The sequence below is a fragment of the Triticum aestivum genome, chromosome 6B, assembly GCF_018294505.1.
Source record: "Triticum aestivum cultivar Chinese Spring chromosome 6B, IWGSC CS RefSeq v2.1, whole genome shotgun sequence".
In the NCBI taxonomy this organism is placed as follows: domain Eukaryota; kingdom Viridiplantae; phylum Streptophyta; class Magnoliopsida; order Poales; family Poaceae; genus Triticum; species Triticum aestivum.
The window spans coordinates 359,737,549-359,743,911 of record NC_057810.1 but is presented as its reverse complement, the minus strand read 5'-3'; positions in this window follow the sequence as shown (position 1 = coordinate 359,743,911).

Below are 6,363 nucleotides of genomic sequence, written 5' to 3'. Positions count from 1 at the left end.
AGGAGCTCTCCACGCAGCACATCACACGAATCCCGAAGTGCCCGAAGATCTTGACGGAGAGGAGGCCACACTCCATTAGTTTGAAATGGAGAGTGAGCCCATCCGTCAAGCTGTGGAGGCGAGCGAAGGTCTTCCACCCTCGGTGAAGATACATGACATGAGGGGCGGGGAACTCGACGTCGGCCCATGTGCTGCTGTTCCCGCAACCCCTCATATGTAGCCGCAACTCCTGCGGCGGATCCAACTCCATCACCCGCACGAATGGAGTCAGGAGGCGAAGGCGACGACGCGGGGGCTGGTGCAGCCTGACGAAGAACTCGCAGGGATTGTCCCCGGCGTGGTCCTCCATCGGAGGAGGGGCTACCGGTGGAGGCAAGGCTGATCTGCCGCCCCGTCCTCCTCTGCCTCGAGTACCACAATAGCCTTGACCTCGCCCCCTCCCCCTTCCTCTAGCAGCCGGCTCTGCCACTACGAGCTCTTGGGGAGGAGCGATGCGCTGTCTGGCCGAAACCCTCGCCGCCACCGATGAAGCGTCGCCACGTCTCCTCGCCATGGCAGAAGAAGAAAGGAAGCAGGAATGGGGAGAGGCAGATGGCGAAGAGTTGAGAGGCACTGTTCCTCCCGATCCCCTCTTTATAAAGGGGCGGGGGCGAGGCTCGGCCGCACCCTCTCAGCCAATCCGGCTCATTGAAATGATAGCAAGCGGGGCCGTCAACCGCCCTCCCCGCTCCATCGAAGGCGCGTGGGAATCGACCCGCGCGCGCATGACTTCCCACATCCCGCGCGCCTGTCATTCGCTCTGTGTTATGCATGCATCGAACGTGGCGCAAGGTGCGGGCGTAGTGGGACGCATGGAATGACGGTTCCCAAGTGAGGGCCGTAAATGGGAGGCGGCCCTCGGTCTCGAAGAGACACACAAGCCGCCTCTTTACTGTCCACCACAAGGTGACGCCAGCATGCTTCTGTCATGTGCGTGCACGACCCCCACGTCGCATGTTCAACGCGGGTCATGGGGAAGAGCAGCGGTCGGAGCAGTAGCCGCAGTAAAATCCGCCGCAACTGCCCGCGCACCGTTCTGGGCCTGGCCCAACAACGTGCTGCGCTTATGTGTGGCCCAGGCCCGGGGGCTCCTGTCGGTTTGCAAAAGTAGGGGCTCTGCTTTTGACCCCTTTACTTGTGCACGGGCAGTCAGAGCCTGCCGCCACGGCCACGCATAACAGGGCAGGAAAGGGAAGCCGGAGAGAAGCCGAAGGCACAAGACAAACAAAGCAACGACAAGGTCCAAGGCCACAAAGATCAGATGGACGGAGCAGGTTTCCCCGGCAAGGACCCTTGCCGGGGGAGCTCGCCCCCACCAGCCGAGCGAGCCACCTTTGAGCCCACCAACGCTAGAAAAACGCGTCAGGACAGGGCTCGGGAGGCACCTCTGTGGTGGCATGCAGATCTTTGTGAAGACATAGAATGCTCAAGATCAAATAAGGATGGGAAGGCAACTATCCTCACCGAAGAAACCCACAAGACCCCCGACAAGATCCTTGCCAGGGAAGCCAGCACGCCACGGCAAGACCCTTGCCGGGCCACCCGGCGAGACCCTCTCCAAGCATACTAGCGGGGCCACTGCCAGGCCCGCGCCAGCTAAGTCTTCGCCGCCGTTCGCATGCAGCTGCCGACCCAACCAACTGGGCAGGCACCTGCGTGGCAACATGCAACCCTTCGTGGAGGCTCCACCACAGCGCCACCTCAGCTGCCTGCCTGCCTACATGGCACCGCATGCATCGCTAGCCAGGGCGCGTGTCGAAGCAAGGAGGAGCGGCGGCGGACGGGACGACCTCTCCCCCATCCCCGATAAAGCAAAGGGACACCTAAGCCTTGCATTAAATGCACTTTTTCCTGTAATACCAGCGATAAGCTCGCAACGCTGTAGCGCTTTCAACCTCCTGTGTGCCATTGTGGTAGCCCCTTTCGCCTATAAAAGGAGGCCCATGGCACACTGGGAAAGGATTCGACTCTTTCGAACCTAGCGGCACTCAGAGCTAGTTCAAGAGCTCAGGAACACTAAATACATCCACCAAAGCAGGATCGTAGGGTTTTACGCATCATTGCAGCCTGAACCTGGGTAAATCCCCTTTGTGTTGTCTACTAGTCCTGCTCTTCTCATGATCCCCGCGCCCCGCAACCGTAGAAGGGATTCCAGTGATCCCATAGGTGTCGTTTCCCACCGACAGGGACTGATGCGTTTGTGAGTGTACACAGGTCTATAAGTCTATAAGGAGTTTGATATTTACAGAGAAAGTCGACCCCTAAAAATGAAGTTCTTCGACTGAAGACTTTTGATTTCTGAAGACTTTCTAAAGACTTTGAAAGTGAAGAAATTGGTGTGACCTTGAAGACTTGGAATTCATTCGAGGAACATGAAGCGTGAAGACTTTTGTTTTCACAGTTTCATTTTCTCTTTCTTGAGTCATAGGAAACACCGTACTGTTAAAGGGGGTCGAGGAAATACTAAGGAAAAATTTCCATGTGATGCTCAACTCAAAATCCTACACCTACCAATACCTTCGAGTGAAGCCATTGGAAATCTCATACAGTTCAGTCAATTTCTTCAGTGACAGAGACGAAGTTCTTCTGGTCGCTGAGGATTTTGTTCTGACTGAGGAGTTAGGAATTCGCCAGTGCGGATTGCCTACACAGTGAGGAACATGATAGCCCTGAGGAATTTGAGAGTCAAATTTCTGACTGTTGCTGTGCTTTGCGCCAGCTGTCCCAAAATATCAACCTACCTAACGGTGATATCATTGAAGGGCATTTATGTCTTATCATGTCAGGCTGCTCCCTCGGCTATAAATAGCCGCCCCCTACAACCACTAGATGGTTGGCTGCTCCGAGAGAAACTGACACTTGTCATTTGAGAGAATCCCATCCTCGGAGGACTTTGAGAAAACATCAAGTGAGGAAAACCCAAACCCAAACACCTTCAAACCCAAAATGATTGAGCATCACTGAAGAGATTGATCCTACGTGGATCCGACGCTTGTTACCTTTGAAGACTATGCTTCTTCCAGATGGTTAGGTGTCATGGTCTAGAGCATCCAAGAGGAATTGTGGATTACCGACTGACCGAGTCTGTGAAGGTTTGGAAGTCACCTGAAGACTTAGCACGAGTGATTGGCCGAGGTCTGTGTGGCCTTAGCTCAAGGAGAATACGGTGAGGACTGTGTGTCCTCAGGTTTAAATACCTAGCCGCTCCAACCAGATGTACAACTGAGACAGCAGTTGGAACTGGTCTACCAAATCATTGTCTTCACCAAGCTTACTGGTTCTATTTCCTCAACTCCTTCATTTCCTCATTTCAGTTGTTGTGTGCTTGTTCATATCTGTCTGAAGACTTTGACTGAAGACTTCCTCAATTTCCCCAGTTCAATTTCTTCAGTCTGTTTGTCTTCATCCTGTGTTATCCTGTGTTTATGCTTTTTGCACTCTGTACTTGTCTTCATTTCATCATGATGTCTATGCTTGTGTTTTGTTATGTTTACTTCTGAGTACTTATTCTGCTGCAATTAGTTCTTCACTAAGGAATTTCCTCACCAGCTAATTCCTCAGTGAAGAATTCATAAAAATCGCCTATTCACCCCCTCTAGTCGATATAGCGCACTTTCATCTTTACTATGGTTGCCAAGTCAGCGAAGTGTAATACGTGATGGTGGTTGATGGCATTGAGGATTCCCTCATCCGTGCAATTCTTGCAGAATAATGAGATCGTGTCTTCATCACGACAATCTTTGATCTTGTCTTTGACGAGGAGGAATCTGGCCCAAAAGTGATGGACCGTTTCTTGAGACTGTAGTCTGATGTGCATAAGATCGCATGTATCTAGGTGGGTGGGTGCATTTAAGTCCAAATCCTGACCCAATTTGGGATCCGAAGTTTGAGAAACTTCCGAGTTTAACAGTTCGGGCTCCGGGATATCAACCAATTTTTCAGGCCCACAGTCCGACTCTAGGTTCAGAGTACGGGGCTCATCTTCCCGTGGACGGGTATCCGGTTGGCTTGGAAATCCGAACATAGTTCGTCCTCAATATAGAGGAAGAGTTGTTGTGATGCTCCTCCACTATCGCTATCTGATGGGTGATCAATGGAGATTCAATTTCTCTCTGATCAGGTTTAAGCCCAATCCAATCGTAGTCTATAGCGACCCCAAGGTGGCGATGCAATCCAGGAGTTCGTTTAAAGACGACAACTCCATTGGATCCATCTATTTGCAGTATTCGGAGTTGATGCGGAGGCGATTTTTGATGACCCGAGAAGTCATCGTTGGCCCAACGGCCGAACGGGCGGTCATGGTGAAGCCGCCCAGCCAGAGGGTTTGGCCTAAGTCCAGGGCTCCTCCGGTGGTGATATTGTCCTTGATAACAAGGCGAGCCATCAATCCTATCTTTGACGTCACAGCGGAACTCTCAGTGAAAGCACCAATGTCGGTGTCAAAATCGGCGGATCTCGGGTAGGGGGTCCTGAACTGTGCGTCTAAGGCTGATTGTACCCAGGTTCGGGCCCTCTCTATGGAGGTAATACTCTACTTCCTGCTTGATTGATCTTGATGAGTATGAATATTACAAGAGTTGATCTACCACGAGATCGTAATGGCTAAACCCTAGAAGTCTAGCCTATATGATTATGATTGCCTCTACGGACTAAACCCTCTGGTTTATATAGACACCGGAGGGGACTAGGGTTATACAAAGTCGGCTACAGAGAAAGGAATCTACATATCCGAATCACCAAGCTTGCCATCCACGCAAAGGAGAGTCCCATTCGGACACGGGAAGAAGTCTTCTGTCTTGTATTTTGATAGCCCAATAGTCCTGCCCATGTTAATAGTCCGTCCGTATGAGGACCCCTTAATCCAGGACTCCCTCAGTAGCCCCCGGACCAGGTGTCAATGATGAGGTGTCCGGCATGCAGATTGTCTTCGGCATTGCAAGGTGGGTTCCTTCTCCAATTACTTCAAAGTACCTGACTTAAAGAGCACTATCCGGCTTTTCATTTAATGTCGCGGTCATCGGCTTCTGCACCTTCATGATTTCAGCTTCCATGTGTCGAGCGAATACGAGAGGTCGGGGCACAATATCAAATTGTCATTTCATATCAAACATACCATATATTTCATATCCATATTATGACAACCCAGATGTCATAACTGAATTACATTAGAGTACAACATCATATAGTTTCAGTACTCACTTACACCATACATGCATATAGCTAGCTATGCCATTACACAACAGTGCCAAGTTTCACGTGCAATATCTAAAACCCATGAAAAGTAGCGTCATATATGGTAGATAGACAGATGGATCTCATCTGGAATACTGCTGAAGCTAAAGACGAACATTGAGCCTTCAATGATGTTGAATTTCCTTGCAACTTTAGGCCAGTGGATGTGGATGATTGCCTGCCCAACCTCCGTCATCTTGAGGAAGACTTCAATATTGTACCGTGGGTGTTGAATGAATACCTTCCTTGTCTCTTGACCATGGAGGCGGTTTGAGAGGTAATCATTGGTGAACTACTTTGGAAATGACTGAAAACAAAGACATGCATAAATGTCTATTCTAAATTTGAACTGGCACAAAGGAATAAAAAACGAGGTATAGGAGTTAGTACCACCCTTTAGGTGACTGATGTCTTCTTCATTATGCAGACAAAGATCTTGTTGTTTTTTGTCGCTAGTTTCTTTATCCTAACATTCATTTTGAGTTTCTTGACTTGACTGATATTCATGGACATCTCATTTCCCCATATGCAAAATGGGTTGATCAGTGGGTCAAAACCTCTAACAGTAGGACGTACATGTGCAAGACCAAATTGTTAAAAACCTAAATATTAGAATGGTTCCTGCAATTGCTTAACAACGTGCTATTAGCCAATGGACCATACATGTGCAAACCTCGACGGTAAACATCAGTGCCTCCCATTGTTTTCCTGCAACACATATAAGGTAGTTATTGATCAGGTTAAGTGAGAGTTGGCATACTATCAATAAAATATGTTGATGAAAAACAAACACATTGCAGATTCTGTAGATTATTTCGAGCTACATGGAAAAGCCAGTTATCTAGACCAAGCATGCTTAAGAACTAGGAAGTATCGCAACTGTATATGTTTCTCTTGTATTTGGTATAACCAAATTCGATTTATTTCTGACATGCATAACAATACAAAATTGCACCCACAACAATTGAAGATCACATTGCAGAACTGAACCAAACAGTTAACTGAACACCACAACAAATGAACCAAACAGTTAATTGAGCACCACATTGCACAATAGAACATATACTAGAAGATCAGATAGTTAACCAAACC